The following is a 16557-nucleotide window of genomic DNA, read 5'->3' as shown; positions in this document are numbered from 1 at the left end:
ATCCTCTAGCCAAGTCTCTAGCCTCTAGCCTCTAGCTACTAGCTTCTAGCCTCTAGCCAAGCCATGTCTCTAGCCTCTAGCGAAGCCATGCCTCTAGCCTCTAGTCTCTAGTCTCTAGCCTCTAGCCTCTAGCCAAGCCAAGTCTATAGCCTCTAGCCTCTAGCATCTAACCTCTAGCCAAGCCGTCTCTAGTCTCTAGCCACGAGCCTCTAGCATCTAGCATCTAGCCTAGTCTCTAGCCTCTAGCCTCTAGCCAAGCCAAATCTCTAGTCTCTAGTCTCTAGTCTCTAGCCAAGCCATGCCTCTAGCCTCTAGTCTCTAGTCTCTAGTCTCTAGTCAAGCCAAGTCTCTAGCCTCTAGCCCCTAGTCTCTAGTCTCTAGCCAAGCCAAGTCTCTAGCCTCTAGCCGAGCCATGTCTCTAGCCTCTAGCCAAGCCATGCCTCTAGCCTCTAGTCTCTAGTCTCTAGTCAAGCCAAGTCTCTAGTCTCTATCCCCTAGTCTCTACCATCTAGCCAAGCCAAGTCTCTAGTCTCTAGTCAAGCCAAGTCTCTAGTCTCTATCCCCTAGTCTCTACCATCTAGCCAAGCCAAGTCTCTAGTCTCTAGTCAAGCCAAGTCTCTAGTCTCTATCCCCTAGTCTCTACCATCTAGCCAAGCCAAGTCTCTACTCTCTAGTCTCTAGTCTCTAGGCTCTAGCCTCTAGCCAAATGTCTAGCCTCTAGCCAAGTGTCTAGCCTCTAGCCTCTAGCCTCTAGCCAAGCCATGCCTCTAGTATCTAGTCAAGCCAAGTCTCTAGCCTCTAGCCAAGCCAAGTCGCTAGCCTCTAGCTTCTAGTCGAGCCAAGTCTTTAGCCTCTAGCCTCTAGCCTCTAGCCTCTTGCCAAGTCTCTAGTCTCTAGCCTCTAGCCTCTATCCTCTAGCCAAGTCTCTAGCCTCTAGCCTCTAGCTACTAGCTTCTAGCCTCTAGCCAAGCCATGTCTCTAGCCTCTAGCGAAGCCATGCCTCTAGCCTCTAGTCTCTAGTCTCTAGCCTCTAGCCTCTAGCCAAGCCAAGTCTATAGCCTCTAGCCTCTAGCATCTAACCTCTAGCCAAGCCGTCTCTAGTCTCTAGCCACGAGCCTCTAGCATCTAGCATCTAGCCTAGTCTCTAGCCTCTAGCCTCTAGCCAAGCCAAATCTCTAGTCTCTAGTCTCTAGTCTCTAGCCAAGCCATGCCTCTAGCCTCTAGTCTCTAGTCTCTAGTCTCTAGTCAAGCCAAGTCTCTAGCCTCTAGCCCCTAGTCTCTAGTCTCTAGCCAAGCCAAGTCTCTAGCCTCTAGCCGAGCCATGTCTCTAGCCTCTAGCCAAGCCATGCCTCTAGCCTCTAGTCTCTAGTCTCTAGTCAAGCCAAGTCTCTAGTCTCTATCCCCTAGTCTCTACCATCTAGCCAAGCCAAGTCTCTAGTCTCTAGTCAAGCCAAGTCTCTAGTCTCTATCCCCTAGTCTCTACCATCTAGCCAAGCCAAGTCTCTAGTCTCTAGTCAAGCCAAGTCTCTAGTCTCTATCCCCTAGTCTCTACCATCTAGCCAAGCCAAGTCTCTACTCTCTAGTCTCTAGTCTCTAGGCTCTAGCCTCTAGCCAAATGTCTAGCCTCTAGCCAAGTGTCTAGCCTCTAGCCTCTAGCCTCTAGCTTCTAGCCTCTAGCTTCTAGCCTCTAGTCTCTAGCCTCTAGCCAAGCCATGCCTCTAGCCTCTAGTCTCGTCAAGCCAAGTCTCTAGCCTCTAGCCCCTAGTCTCTAGTTTCTAGCCTCTAGCCAAGCCGTTTCTAGCCTCTAGCCAAGCCATGTCTCTAGCTTCTAGCCAAGCCAAGTCTCTAGCCTCTAGCCAAGCCATGTCTCTCGCCTCTAGCCTCTAGCCAAGCCAAGTCTCTAGTCTCTAGCCTCTAGTCTCTAGCCTCTAGCCTCTAGTCTCTAGTCTCTTGTCTCTAGCCAAGCCAAGCCTCTAGCCTCTAGCCAAGCCATGCCTCTAGCCTCTAGCAAAGCCATGCCTCTAGCCTCTAGCCAAGCCATGCCTCTAGCCTCTAGTCTCTAGTCTCTAGGCTCTAGTCAAGCCAAGTCTCTAGCCACTAGCCAAGCCATGTCTCTAGCCTCTAGCCTCTAGTCAAGCCGTCTCTAGTCTCTAGCCCCTAGCCCCTAGCCTCTAGCCTCTAGTCTCTAGCCTCTAGCCAAGCTAAGCCTCTAGCCAAGCCATGCCTCTAGCCTCTAGCCAAGCCAAGTCTCTAGCCAAGCCATGCCTCTAGCCTCTAGTCAAGCCAAGTCTCTAGCCTCTAGCCTCTAGCCTCTAGCCAAGCCATGCCTCTAGCCTCTAGCCTCTAGCCAAGCCATGCCTCTAGCCTCTAGTCTCTAGCCAAGCCATGCCTCTAGCCTCTAGCCAAGCCAAGTCTCTATCCTCTAGCCTCTAGCCTCTAGCCAAGCCAAGTCTCTAGCTTCTAGCAAAGCCAAGTCTCTAGCCTCTAGCCAAGCCATGCCTCTAGCCTCTAGCCTCTAGCCAAGCCAAGTCTCTAGCCTCTAGCCATGCCAAGTCTCTCGCCTCTAGCCTCTAGCCAAGCCAAGTCGCTAGCCTCTAGCCTCTAGTCAAGCCAAGTCTTTAGCCTCTAGCCTCTAGCCTCTAGTCTCTTGCCAAGTCTCTAGTCTCTAGCCTCTAGCCTCTATCCTCTAGCCAAGTCTCTAGCCTCTAGCCTCTAGCTACTAGCTTCTAGCCTCTAGCCAAGTCTCTAGCCTCTAGCCAAGCCATGTCTCTAGCCTCTAGCGAAGCCATGCCTCTAGCCTCTAGTCTCTAGTCTCTAGCCTCTAGCCTCTAGCCAAGCCAAGTCTATAGCCTCTAGCCTCTAGCATCTAACCTCTAGCCAAGCCGTCTCTAGTCTCTAGCCACGAGCCTCTAGCATCTAGCATCTAGCCTGGTCTCTAGCCTCTAGCCTCTAGCCAAGCCAAATCACTAGTCTCTAGTCTCTAGTCTCTAGCCAAGCCATGCCTCTAGCCTCTAGTCTCTAGTCTCTAGTCAAGCCAAGTCTCTAGCCTCTAGCCCCTAGTCTCTAGCCTCTAGCCAAGCCATGCCTCTAGCCTCTAGTCTCTATCCCCTAGTCTCTACCATCTAGCCAAGCCAAGTCTCTAGTCTCTAGTCAAGCCAAGTCTCTAGTCTCTATCCCCTAGTCTCTACCATCTAGCCAAGCCAAGTCTCTACTCTCTAGTCTCTAGTCTCTAGGCTCTAGCCTCTAGCCAAATGTCTAGCCTCTAGCCAAGTGTCTAGCCTCTAGCCAAGCCATGCCTCTAGCCTCTAGTCAAGCCGTCTCTAGCCTCTAGCCAAGCCAAGTCTCTAGCCTCTAGCCTCTAGCCAAGCCAAGTCGCTAGCCTCTAGCTTCTAGTCAAGCCAAGTCTTTAGCCTCTAGCCTCTAGCCTCTAGTCTCTTGCCAAGTCTCTAGTCTCTAGCCTCTAGCCTCTATCCTCTAGCCAAGTCTCTAGCCTCTAGCCAAGCCAAGTCTCTAGTCTCTAGTCAAGCCAAGTCTCTAGTCTCTATCCCCTAGTCTCTACCATCTAGCCAAGCCAAGTCTCTACTCTCTAGTCTCTAGTCTCTAGGCTCTAGCCTCTAGCCAAATGTCTAGCCTCTAGCCAAGTGTCTAGCCTCTAGCCTCTAGCCTCTAGCCAAGCCATGCCTCTAGTATCTAGTCAAGCCAAGTCTCTAGCCTCTAGCCAAGCCAAGTCTCTAGCCTCTAGCCTCTAGCCAAGCCAAGTCGCTAGCCTCTAGCTTCTAGTCGAGCCAAGTCTTTAGCCTCTAGCCTCTAGCCTCTAGTCTCTTGCCAAGTCTCTAGTCTCTAGCCTCTAGCTACTAGCTTCTAGCCTCTAGCCAAGCCATGTCTCTAGCCTCTAGCGAAGCCATGCCTCTAGCCTCTAGTCTCTAGTCTCTAGCCTCTAGCCTCTAGCCAAGCCAAGTCTATAGCCTCTAGCCTCTAGCATCTAACCTCTAGCCAAGCCGTCTCTAGTCTCTAGCCACGAGCCTCTAGCATCTAGCATCTAGCCTAGTCTCTAGCCTCTAGCCTCTAGCCAAGCCAAATCTCTAGTCTCTAGTCTCTAGTCTCTAGCCAAGCCATGCCTCTAGCTTCTAGTCTCTAGTCTCTAGTCTCTAGTCAAGCCAAGTCTCTAGCCTCTAGCCCCTAGTCTCTAGTCTCTAGCCAAGCCAAGTCTCTAGCCTCTAGCCGAGCCATGTCTCTAGCCTCTAGCCAAGCCATGCCTCTAGCCTCTAGTCTCTAGTCTCTAGTCAAGCCAAGTCTCTAGTCTCTATCCCCTAGTCTCTACCATCTAGCCAAGCCAAGTCTCTAGTCTCTAGTCAAGCCAAGTCTCTAGTCTCTATCCCCTAGTCTCTACCATCTAGCCAAGCCAAGTCTCTAGTCTCTAGTCAAGCCAAGTCTCTAGTCTCTATCCCCTAGTCTCTACCATCTAGCCAAGCCAAGTCTCTACTCTCTAGTCTCTAGTCTCTAGGCTCTAGCCTCTAGCCAAATGTCTAGCCTCTAGCCAAGTGTCTAGCCTCTAGCCTCTAGCCTCTAGCTTCTAGCCTCTAGCTTCTAGCCTCTAGCCTCTAGCCTCTAGCCAAGTCTCTAGCCTCTAGCTTCTAGCCTCTCGCCAAGCCAAGCCTCTAGCCAAGACATGCCTCTAGCCTCTAGTCTCTAGCCTCTAGCCAAGCCATGCCTCTAGCCTCTAGTCTCGTCAAGCCAAGTCTCTAGCCTCTAGCCCCTAGTCTCTAGTTTCTAGCCTCTAGCCAAGCCGTTTCTAGCCTCTAGCCAAGCCATGTCTCTAGCTTCTAGCCAAGCCAAGTCTCTAGTCTCTAGTCTCTAGCCCCTAGCCTCTAGTCTCTAGCCTCTAGCCAAGCTAAGCCTCTAGCCTCTAGCCTAGCCACGTCTCTAGCCTCTAGCCTCTAGCGGCGAGCCTCTAGTCTCTAGTCTCTAGTCTCTAGTCTCTAGCCTCTAGCCTCTAGCCTCTAGCCAAGCCAAGTCTCTAGTCTCTAGCCAAGCTATGCCTCTAGCCTCTAGCCTCTAGCTGAGCCATGTCTCTAGCCTCTAGCCAAGCCAAGTCTCTAGTCTCTAGTCAAGCCAAGTCTCTAGCCTCTAGCATCTAGCCAAGCCAAGTCTCTAGTCCCTAGTCTCTAGCCTCTAGCCTCTAGCCAAGTCTCTAGCCTCTAGCCTCTCGCCAAGCTAAGCCTCTAGCCTCTAGCCAAGCCATACCTCTAGCCTCTAGCAGAGTCTCTAGCCTCTAGCCGAGTCTCTAGCCTCTAGCTTCTAGCTTCTAGCCTCGAGCCTCTCGCCAAGCCACGCCTCTAGCCTCTAGCCAAGCCATGCCTCTAGCCTCTAGCCAAGCCATTTCTCTAGCCTCTAGCCTCTAGCCTCTAGCCAAGCCAAGTCTCTAGTCTCTAGCCTCTAGCCAAACCAAGTCTCTAGCCTCTAGTCTCCAGTCTCCAGTCTCTAGCCTCCAGCCTAGTCTCTAGCCTCTAGCCTCTAGCCAAGCTGTCTCTAGCCTCTAGCCTCTAGCCTCTAGCGGCGAGCCTCTAGTCTCTAGTCTCTAGTCTCTAGCCTCTAGTCTCTAGCCTCTAGCCAAGCCAAGTCTCTAGTCTCTAGCCAAGCCATGCCTCTAGCCTCTAGCCAAGCCAAGTCTCTAGTCCCTAGTCTCTAGCCTCTAGCCTCTAGCCAAGTCTCTAGCCTCTAGCTTCTAGCCTCTAGCCTCTCGCCAAGCCAAGCCTCTAGCCTCTAGCCAAGCCATACCTCTAGCCTCTAGCCGAGTCTCTGGCCTCTAGCCCCTAGCCTCTAGCCTCTAGCCAATTTAAGCCTCTAGCCTCTAGCTTAGCCAAGTCTCTAGCCTCTAGCCAAGCCATGTCTCTAGCCTCTAGCCTCTAGCCAATCCAAGTCTCTAGTCTCTAGCCTCTAGCCAAGCCAAGACTCTAGCCTCTAGTCTCCAGTCTCTAGCCTGCAGCCTAGTCTCTAGCCTCTAGTCTAGTCTCTAGCCTCTAGCCTCTAGTCTCTAGCCTTTAGCCTCTAGCCTCTAGTCTCTAGCCTCTAGTCTCTAGCCAAGCCGTCTCTATCCTCTAGCCTCTAGCCACGAGCCTCTAGCATCTAGCCTAGTCTCTAGTCTGTAGTCTCTAGCCTCTAGCCTCTAGTCTCTAGTCTCTAGTCTCTAGCCAAGCCAAGCCTCTAGCCTCTAGCCAAGCCATGCCTCTAGCCTCTAGCAAAGCCATGCCTCTAGCCTCTAGCCAAGCCATGCCTCTAGCCTCTAGCAAAGCCATGCCTCTAGCCTCTAGCCAAGCCAAGTCTCTAGTGTCTAGCCTCTAGTCTCTAGTCTCTAGTCTCTAGCCTCTAGCCTCTAGTCTCTAGTCTCTAGTCTCTAGCCAAGCCAAGCCTCTAGCCTCTAGCAAAGCCATGCCTCTAGCCTCTAGCCAAGCCATGCCTCTAGCCTCTAGTCTCTAGTCTCTAGTCTCTAGTCAAGCCAAGTCTCTAGCCACTAGCCAAGCCATGTCTCTAGCCTCTAGCCTCTAGTCAAGCCGTCTCCAGTCTGTAGCCCCTAGCCCCTAGCCTCTAGTCTCTAGTCTCTAGCCTCTAGCCAAGCTAAGCCTCTAGCCAAGCCATGCCTCTAGCCTCTAGCCAAGCCAAGTCTCTAGCCAAGCCATGCCTCTAGCCTCTAGTCAAGCCAAGTCTCTAGCCTCTAGCCTCTAGCCTCTAGCCAAGCCATGCCTCTAGCCTCTAGCCTCTAGCCAAGCCATGCCTCTAGCCTCTAGTCTCTAGCCAAGCCATGCCTCTAGCCTCTAGCCAAGCCAAGTCTCTATCCTCTAGCCTCTAGCCTCTAGCCAAGCCAAGTCTCTAGCTTCTAGCAAAGCCAAGTCTCTAGCCTCTAGTCTCTAGCCTCTAGCCAAGCCATGCCTCTAGCCTCTAGCCTCTAGCCAAGCCATGCCTCTAGCCTCTAGCCTAGCCATGTCTCTAGCCTCTAGCCAAGCCAAGTCTCTAGCTTCTAGCCAAACCAAGTCTCTAGCCTCTAGTCTCTAGCCAAGCCATGCCTCTAGCCTCTAGCCTCTAGTCTCTAGCCAAGCCATGCCTCTAGCCTCTAGCCAAGCCATGCCTCTAGCCTCTAGCCAAGCCAAGCCTCTAGCCTCTAGCCTCTAGCCAAGCCATGCCTCTAGCCTCTAGCCAAGCCAAGTCTCTAGTCCCTAGTCTCTAGCCTCTAGCCTCTAGCCAAGTCTCTAGCCTCTAGCTTCTAGCCTCTAGCCTCTCGCCAATCCAAGCCTCTAGCCTCTAGCCAAGCCATACCTCTAGCCTCTAGCCGAGTCTCTGGCCTCTAGCCCCTAGCCTCTAGCCAACTTAAGCCTCTAGCCTCTAGCTTAGCCAAGTCTCTAGCCTCTAGCCAAGCCATGTCTCTAGCCTCTAGCCTCTAGCCAATCCAAGTCTCTAGTCTCTAGCCTCTAGCCAAGCCAAGACTCTAGCCTCTAGTCTCCAGTCTCTAGCCTGCAGCCTAGTCTCTAGCCTCTAGTCTAGTCTCTAGCCTCTAGCCTCTAGTCTCTAGCCTTTAGCCTCTAGCCTCTAGTCTCTAGCCTCTAGTCTCTAGCCAAGCCGTCTCTATCCTCTAGCCTCTAGCCACGAGCCTCTAGCATCTAGCCTAGTCTCTAGTCTGTAGTCTCTAGCTTCTAGCCTCTAGTCTTTAGTCTCTAGTCTCTAGCCAAGCCAAGCCTCTAGCCTCTAGCCAAGCCATGCCTCTAGCCTCTAGCAAAGCCATGCCTCTAGCCTCTAGCCAAGCCATGCCTCTAGCCTCTAGCAAAGCCATGCCTCTAGCCTCTAGCCAAGCCAAGTCTCTAGTCTCTAGTCTCTAGCCTCTAGTCTCTAGTCTCTAGTCTCTAGCCTCTAGCCTCTAGTCTCTAGTCTCTAGTCTCTAGCCAAGCCAAGCCTCTAGCCTCTAGCCAAGCCATGCCTCTAGCCTCTAGCAAAGCCATGCCTCTAGCCTCTAGCCAAGCCATGCCTCTAGCCTCTAGCAAAGCCATGCCTCTAGCCTCTAGCCAAGCCAAGTCTCTAGTCTCTAGCCTCTAGTCTCTAGTCTCTAGTCTCTAGCCTCTAGCCTCTAGTCTCTAGTCTCTAGTCTCTAGCCAAGCCAAGCCTCTAGCCTCTAGCCAAGCCATGCCTCTAGCCTCTAGCCAAGCCATGCCTCTAGCCTCTAGTCTCTAGTCTCTAGTCAAGCCAAGTCTCTAGCCACTAGCCAAGCCATGTCTCTAGCCTCTAGCCTCTAGTCAAGCCGTCTCTAGTCTGTAGCCCCTAGCCCCTAGCCTCTAGTCTCTAGTCTCTAGCCTCTAGCCAAGCTAAGCCTCTAGCCAAGCCATGCCTCTAGCCTCTAGCCAAGCCAAGTCTCTAGCCAAGCCATGCCTCTAGCCTCTAGTCAAGCCAAGTCTCTAGCCTCTAGCCTCTAGCCTCTAGCCAAGCCATGCCTCTAGCCTCTAGCCTCTAGCCAAGCCATGCCTCTAGCCTCTAGTCTCTAGCCAAGCCATGCCTCTAGCCTCTAGCCAAGCCAAGTCTCTATCCTCTAGCCTCTAGCCTCTAGCCAAGCCAAGTCTCTAGCTTCTAGCAAAGCCAAGTCTCTAGCCTCTAGTCTCTAGCCTCTAGCCAAGCCATGCCTCTAGCCTCTAGCCTCTAGCCAAGCCATGCCTCTAGCCTCTAGCCTAGCCATGTCTCTAGCCTCTAGCCAAGCCAAGTCTCTAGCTTCTAGCCAAACCAAGTCTCTAGCCTCTAGTCTCTAGCCAAGCCATGCCTCTAGCCTCTAGCCTCTAGTCTCTAGCCAAGCCATGCCTCTAGCCTCTAGCCAAGCCATGCCTCTAGCCTCTAGCCAAGCCAAGCCTCTAGCCTCTAGCCTCTAGCCAAGCCATGCCTCTAGCCTCTAGCCTCTAGCCAAGCCATGCCTCTAGCCTCTAGCCTAGCCATGTCTCTAGCCTCTAGCGTAGCCATGTCTCTAGCCTCTAGCCAAGCCAGGTCTCTAGCCTCTAACCAAGACAAGCCTCTAGCCTCTAGCCTCTAGCCAAGCCATGCCTCTAGCCTCTAGCCTCTAGCCAAGCCATGCCTCTAGCCTCTAGTCTCTAGCCAAGCCATGCCTCTAGCCTCTAGCCAAGCCAAGCCTCTAGCCTCTAGCCAAGACAAGCCTCTAGCCTCTAGCCAAGCCAAGCCTTTAGCCTCTAGCCAAGCCAAGCCTCTAGCCTCTAGCCTAGCCAAGCCTCTAGCCTCTAGCCTAGCCATGTCCCTGGCCTCTAGCCAAGCCATGTCTCTAGCCTCTAGCCAAGCCATGTCTCTATCCTCTAGCCTCTAGCCTCTAGCCAAGCCAAGTCTCTAGCCTCTAGCCAAGCCAAGTCTCTAGCCTCTAGCCTCTAGCCTGTAGCCTCCAGCCTCTAGCCAAGCCATGCCTCTAGCCTCTAGTCTCTAGCCAAGCCATGCCTCTAGCCTCTAGCCTCTAGCCAAGCCATGCCTCTAGCCTCTAGCCAAGCCATGCCTCTAGCCAAGCCATGCCTCTAGCCTCTAGCCAAGCCATGCCTCTAGTCTCTAGTCTCTAGTCTCTAGCCAAGCCAAGCCTCCTGCCTCTAGCCTCTAGCCTCTAGCCTAGCCATGCCTCTAGCCTCTAGCCAAGCCATGCCTCTAGCCTCTAGCCAAGCCAAGCCTCTAGCCTCTAGCCTCTAGCCAAGCCATGCCTCTAGCCTCTAGCCTCTAGCCAAGCCTTGTCTCTAGCCTCTAGTCTCTAGCCAAGCCATGCCTCTAGCCTCTAGCCTCTAGCCAAGCCAAGTCTCTAGCCTCTAGCCAAGCCATGTCTCTAGCCTCTAGGCAAGCCAAGCCTCTAGCCTCTAGCCAAGCCAAGCCTCTAGCCTCTAGCCTAGCCAAGCCTCTAGCCTCTAGCCTAGCCATGTCTCTGGCCTCTAGCCAAGCCATGTCTCTAGCCTCTAGCCAAGCCATGTCTCTATCCTCTAGCCTCTAGCCTCTAACCAAGCCAAGTCTCTAGCCTCTAGCCTCTAGCCTCTAGCCAAGCCATGCCTCTAGCCTCTAGCCTCTAGCCAAGCCATGCCTCTAGCCTCTAGCGTCTAGCCAAGCCATGCCTCTAGCCTCTAGCCTCTAGCCAAGCCAAGACTTTAGCCTCTAGGCAAGCGAAGCCTCTAGCCTCTAGCCTAGCCAAGCCTCTAGCCTCTAGCCTAACCATGTCTCTAGCCTCTAGCCAAGCCATGTCTCTATCCTCTAGCCTCTAGCCTCTAGCCAAGCCAAGTCTCTAGCCTCTAGCCTCTAGCCTCTAGCCAAGCCATGCCTCTAGCCTCTAGTCTCTAGCCAAGCCATGCCTCTAGCCTCTAGTCTCTAGCCTCTAGCCAAGCCGTCTCTATCCTCTAGCCTCTAGCCTCTAGCCAAGCCAAGTCTCTAGCTTCTAGCCAAGCCAAGTCTCTAGCCTCTAGCCTCTAGCCTCTAGCCAAGCCATGCCTCTAGCCTCTAGCCTCTAGCCAAGCCATGCCTCTAGCCTAGCCATGTCTCTAGCCTCTAGCCAAGCCAAGTCTCTAGCTTCTAGCCAAACCAAGTCTCTAGCCTCTAGTCTCTAGCCAAGCCATGCCTCTAGCCTCTAGCCTCTAGCCAAGCCATGCCTCTAGCCTCTAGCCAAGCCATGCCTCTAGCCTCTAGCCAAGCCATGCATCTAGCCTCTAGCCAAGCCATGCCTGTAGCCTCTAGCCTCTAGCCAAGCCATGCCTCTAGCATCTAGCCTCTAGCCTCTAGTCTCTAGCCAAGCCATGCCTCTAGCCTCTAGCCAAGCCAAGCCTTTAGCCTCTAGCCAAGCCAAGCCTCTAGCCTCTAGCCTAGCCATGTCTCTAGCCTCTAGCCAAGCCATGTCTCTAGCCTCTAGCCAAGCCACGTCTCTATCCTCTAGCCTCTAGCCTCTAGCCTCTAGCCAAACCAAGTCTCTAACTTCTAGCCAAGCCAAGTCTCTAGCCTCTAGCCTCTAGCCAAGCCATGCCTCTAGCCTCTAGCCTCTAGCCAAGCCATGCCTCTAGCCTCTAGTCTCTAGCCTCTAGCCAAGCCAAGTCTCTAGCCTCTAGCCAAGCCAAGTCTCTCGCCTCTAGCCAAGCCATGTCTCTAGCCTCTAGCCAAGCCAAGTCTCTAGCCTCTAGCCTCTAGCCTAGCCAAATCTCTAGCCTCTAGCCTAGCCATGTCTCTAGCCTCTAGCGTAGCCATGTCTCTAGCCTCTAGCCAAGCCAGGTCTCTAGCCTATAGCCAAGTCTCTAGCCTCTAGCCTCTAGCCTCTAGCCGCTAGCCTCTAGCCTCTAGCCAAGACAAGTCTCTAGTCTCTAGTCTCTAGCCTCTAGCCTCTAGCCAAGCCAAGTCTCTAGCTTCTAGCCTTTAGCCTCTAGCCAAGCCAAGTCTCTAGCCTCTCGCCTCCAGCCTCTAGCCTCTAGCCTGAAGACTCCAGCCTTGTCCTGCCTGCTTGCTAAGCCTCATCCTTGCCTAGTTCTGGGGTCTGAGCCAGAGGCAAGACCCAGGTACTGGGTCCTTGTCCAGTCTCTGACTCGGAGTCCAAGCTTGGGCTCCTAGCTCTCTTGTTCAGTCCTGTTCCAGGTACCAGGTTTTCCTGTCGATGTCTTTGCCATCGCCCTGTAGCCTAGTCCTGTCCCTAGTACTTCAGTGTCTGTGTCTTGCACTTGGGTCCGTTCCCAGCCTCCCACCTTTTGACATGCACAGGGTCTCACTATGACTATGCAGGGGGCCACATACTGTTAGAACAGATTTGGAGTGGGATGGGGATTTAAAAGTGGCTAGCAATGGAATCTCAGAGTGACCCCAGCAGACAGAACACTGGCATTCAGCTAATCTGTGTTTAGCTTCTCCACTGTAGAGGAGACCACATTGTGAACACCATATGCAGAAGACAGATTGTGTGAATTGCTGCTTCAGCTGGAATGACTGAATCTCTAGTTGGTGGAAGAAAAGATTTGGAAGAGTAAATGTTGCAGCAACTGTCATTGCATGAGAAAGTGCCTTAAGATGGGAAAGGGGAGTGTGGGGGAGGGGAGATAGTTTGTGGGAAAAGAAGAATGGATCAGGTATTCAGTTCTTCCTAAATGTGGAAATGGGAAGAGAAGATGTATCTAGTGGTGGAATCTCCTTGTATGTGGCAAAAATTGTGGAGGATGATCAGTTGAATGTGGAGTCTGATGGAGTGTCAGGTGAGAACCAAGGGGACTGTATCCTTGTCTTGTCTCAGAATAGAGCGGTGAGAACAGAGTTCTAGGAAATGCATGAGATGCAGTAAAGGGCTTTGTTAACAAAGCTAGAGGGGAAGCCATGAAAGAAAACAGCTGAGCAAATATTACAGCTAGAGGAACATGTTGGATGGAAATAGGGTCTAACAGGAGGCATGGTGAAGGGAGAATAGTTGAGATAGTAATACAAATTTGTAAGCTTCTCATAGATGCTAGCAGCTGGCCCATCTCCTGAGATGAGGCCAAGAGATACAGCAAAGGAAGGAAAGAGTCAGAGGTTGTCCATATAAAAGTGAGGGCAGTGTAGAAATTGGCAGCTAAAGTAACAGAACGGTTGAATTCAGACTGAGTACAGGAGTAAAACCAATGCATTCATTGATGTACCAGAAAGATGTTGAAGGAGTAGGCTTGGGAAAGATTGGAAGAAAGACCGTTCTCCCTCCCCCAAGATATTCCACAAATAATGTGGACCCATGCAAAGCGTCAATAGTTGGATCTTTGATCTGGCAATAGTATGTAGGGCTGTAGGAGTTATTCAATGTGAGAACATGTTCAACAAGGTTGTTGGTGTGGGGAGGGAACCAGTTGGGCGGATGCTCCAGAAAGAAGTTGGGGGGGGGGTCCTTGCACCATCCTGATGTGAGATGGAGGTGTAAAGGGATTGTAGGGAATTGGAAACCGTCAAAATGAGGAAGGCATTAGAGGTGTCATGGATATGTGGGAAGGGACAGGACCAGAAAAGAATGGATAGAGAAAAGGTTGGATTAAATTGGACAAGAGCAGGCTGAAGCAATGGTCTACCAGCAGAGTTCTGCTTGTGGATTTTGGGCAGGAGACAGAGAGGGCTTGGCAGGACTGGACGGTAAGCTTGTAAGCACCAGCTCAGGGGGAGTTCTTAAGGATGAGGCTGCTATCAGTGAATCATTTTCCATGATGCTCTCCATTGAAATGAAATGGAGCTGGCAGATGCTGTAGGGCAGAGAGAGGTGAGCTAGTGAGGCCTGTGTTACTGCACAGCCCCAAACTCCACCACCTGCCCCTAGATTTGGTGAGTAAACGGCAATGGTGACAGGTGGCTAGTTTCTGTCAGTAGCAGAGGAAACGCACTAAATGCCCTGGGGATCGTGACCGTGCAACAGTTACTCGGAGAAAAGTGGCAAGGTTGAGGGGAGCTGTACACAGTTAACCTCCCAGCAAGCCACCACTCCTGCAACACTAAGTTGTACATGAAAAAAATACACATGAATCAGGCCAAGTTTCAGACTGGCGTTTTTTTCCTGCAGTTACACCGCACATTTGTTTCCACTTTTCTCAGCTCGGGGGATATCACGCGTTGCACAATCCGACTGGGCTGTTCGAATTCAAAGTCACATGGGAGCAGAGATATAAAACTTACAGCATTCGCTGCTGTCCCTTCAGTTGTTTCTGCAGGGAATCCTTGCAGGTCGTGTCCGGACCGGAGAGCGAGGCAGGAGGAGACTCCGAGGTAAGTCGGCGATCTGTAACGGAGTGACTGACAGCCGGCTAGGCACTGACACCTAGTCGGCGGCGGAGCTGGACTTGTGGAAACTTTGTCTGGAGCCCTTCCAGCCGGCATTGAGCACAAAACCAAAACTGTTGGGCCGCGGGAGGCGACTGAAACAAAACCAGCCTGTTCCGTGGGTCCATCTGAAAAGTTACCCGAGGGAAGTGTGGGGAGAGGGCCGTAACGTGAGGGAATGGAGGAGAGGGGAAGGGAGTTGTGGAGAAGTGAAACGTAAATTGAGAAAACAGAAAGGAATGTGTGGTGGGGAGAAAGGCAAACAATGGAGACACACGGAGCTTTGCGAATTATAACCAGATTTGTTATCGTTCACTTATATGACGTGAAATATGTTATTTGAGTGGCAATATGACTTGAAATTACGAGAGGAATAGTGCCAAATAAAGGCATAACTAGGTAGTGTTTATGTACCGCTCAGAAATCTGATGACAGAGGGGTGGATGCTGTTTATGAATCGTTGAGTGCAGTTCTTCAGGCTCCTTTCCCTCCTTCCTGGTGGTAGTATTGAGAAGAGGGCAATAGCTAAATGGTGAGAGTCCTTAGTGATACATGCCGCCTTCCTGATGTACTGCCTCTTGAAAACATTCTTGATGGTGGGGAGCGTTGTGGCCTGATGGAACTGGCTGAGTCTGTAACTGTCAGCAGCCTCTTGCAAACCCATGACTTTGTGTCTCCGTACCAGAGTATGTGGCAACTTGTCAGAAGTTCTCCACAGTAGTCTGTAGAAACTTCCAAGTCTTTGTGACATAGCAAATCTCTTCAAACTGCCAACAAAGTAAGCCACTGCCCTGCCGCCTTCAGTGTTATCCCAGGAGAGGTCCTCTGAAGTGTTGACTCCAGATGCTTACCCTGTCCATTACTGATCCCTCAATGAGGACTAGTGTGCGTTTTCATGACTTGCCCTTCTTCAACCCCACAATCAATTCCTTGATAAACAAGATGCACAACTGAATGCAAGGTGATATCACCCAACCAGCCAGCCAATCTTCCTCATCTGTATGCCTCTTCGTTGCCAATCTGAGGTTCCATCATAACAGTGGTGTCTTTGGCAATTTTATAGACCAGAATTGAGCTGTGCTTAGCCATCAATATCATCAGAGACCCCACCAGCTCTCTTCTCATTGCTGCCATCTGGAAGAAGGTACAGGAGGCTCAGGACTTGCACCACCAGGTTGAGGAACAGTTATTACCCCTCATCCATCAGAAACAGCTATTACCCCTCATCCATCAGGAACAGTTATTACCCCTCATCCATCAAAACAGTTATTACCCCTCATCCATCAAAACAGTTATTACCCCTCATCCATCAGGAACAGCTATTACCCCTCATCCATCAGGAACAATTATTACCCCTCATCCATCAGGAACAGCTATTACCCCTCATCCATCAGGAACAGCTATTACCCCTCATCCATCAGGAACAATTATTACCCCTCATCCATCAAAAACAGCTATTACCCCTCATCCATCAGGCTTTTGAACCAAAAGGGATAACTTCACTCACCTTCACTTGCTCCATCACTGAAATGTCCGTGCAGCCTATGGACTTATTTTCAAGTACTCTTCATCTCATGTTCTCGATGTTTATTGCTTATTTATTTATTGCCTTTTGCCTGGTTGAACAGACAGCTGGTGCAGTCTTTCATTGATTCTATTATGGTTATTATTCTATTAAGGATTTACTGCGCACGCCTGTAAAAAAATAATGAATCTCAGGGTTGTATATGGTGACACAAATGTACCTTAATAATTTCATTTGAGCTTTGTACACACAGATGTGGGTGTAGAGAGATCATGGCAGTGGGCTAAGTGTGCATCCTCTCAGGTGTGCCTGTGTAGGTTGTCAGCAAGGAGGAGTTTTTCAATAAGGAAGTCAAAAATCTAGTTGCTGAGGGAGGTAGAGAGGCCTAGGTTTTGAAGCTTATTGATTAATACTGAGGAGATGGTGGTGCTGAACACTGAGCTGTAATAGATAAACAGCAGCCTGATTGTGTCTTACTGTCGCCAAGGTGTTCCAAAGCAGAGTGGAGAGCCAGTGAGATTTTGTCTGCTGTAGACTTGTTGTGATAGGATAGGACAATTCAATCTGGTACAGGTTCTTGCTCAGGCGGGAGTGAATGCTAGCTTCTTAAAGCACTTCATCACAGTAGATGTGAGTGTTACAGGTAATGTTCACTGAGGCAGCTCCCTCTGCTCTTCTTGGGTACTGGTACGATTGCTGCTCTTTTGAAGCAGCTGGGAACCTCAAACTGCAGCAACGAGAGGTTTAAGGACTGGGTCTAGAGAGGCCCAGAGGGATCTTGTGAGAATTGGGATATCCAAGTTGTCCTGTCTGATTTGTTTTATTTCAGGAGCTTGGCAGCTGAGTTCCTTGCCTCATTCACTGATACATGTAACTCACCACACTGATGTCACTGTCTATCCAGACCACTTGTTTGTATTTAATGTTACTTTTTAATCAGGGTTAAGTGACCTTAAAGTCATGGGTTTTATCTGGACATATCAATTAACATATTAATATCTCCACTGCTTACAGGGTGTGTGGGGGAACTGGGTTTGCTGTTTTTCTCTGAACTGACTTCCATGGGTTTTCTTTGTTTCATGGCTATCTGGAGAAGACGAATCTCAGAGTTGTACACTACATACATACTTTGATAATAAATGAATCTTTGAACCTGTTTTGAGAATGCTACAGTGTGTTGAGGTCCATCAGTGACCACGGACATGATTAATGTACATGGGAACAGTATGCATGTG

The 16557-nt window shown here is 51.1% G+C and overlaps 1 protein-coding gene across 1 annotated transcript in view; it reads left to right on the top strand.

Moving 5' to 3' along the window:
* The first annotated feature begins 13637 nt into the window (after nucleotides 1-13637).
* Nucleotides 13638-16557, top strand: part of LOC140188290 (cathepsin K-like) — a 36346-nt gene continuing 33426 nt past the window's right edge. Inside the window, exon 1 of the mRNA XM_072244394.1 lies at nucleotides 13638-13743. The gene's annotated coding sequence lies outside the window, so the exon portion shown is untranslated. The remainder of the gene's footprint in view (nucleotides 13744-16557) is intronic.

The sequence above is a fragment of the Mobula birostris genome, chromosome 26 (genome assembly GCF_030028105.1).
Source record: "Mobula birostris isolate sMobBir1 chromosome 26, sMobBir1.hap1, whole genome shotgun sequence".
In the NCBI taxonomy this organism is placed as follows: Eukaryota; Metazoa; Chordata; class Chondrichthyes; order Myliobatiformes; family Myliobatidae; genus Mobula; species Mobula birostris.
This window is presented reverse-complemented; position numbering and strand designations above follow the sequence as displayed.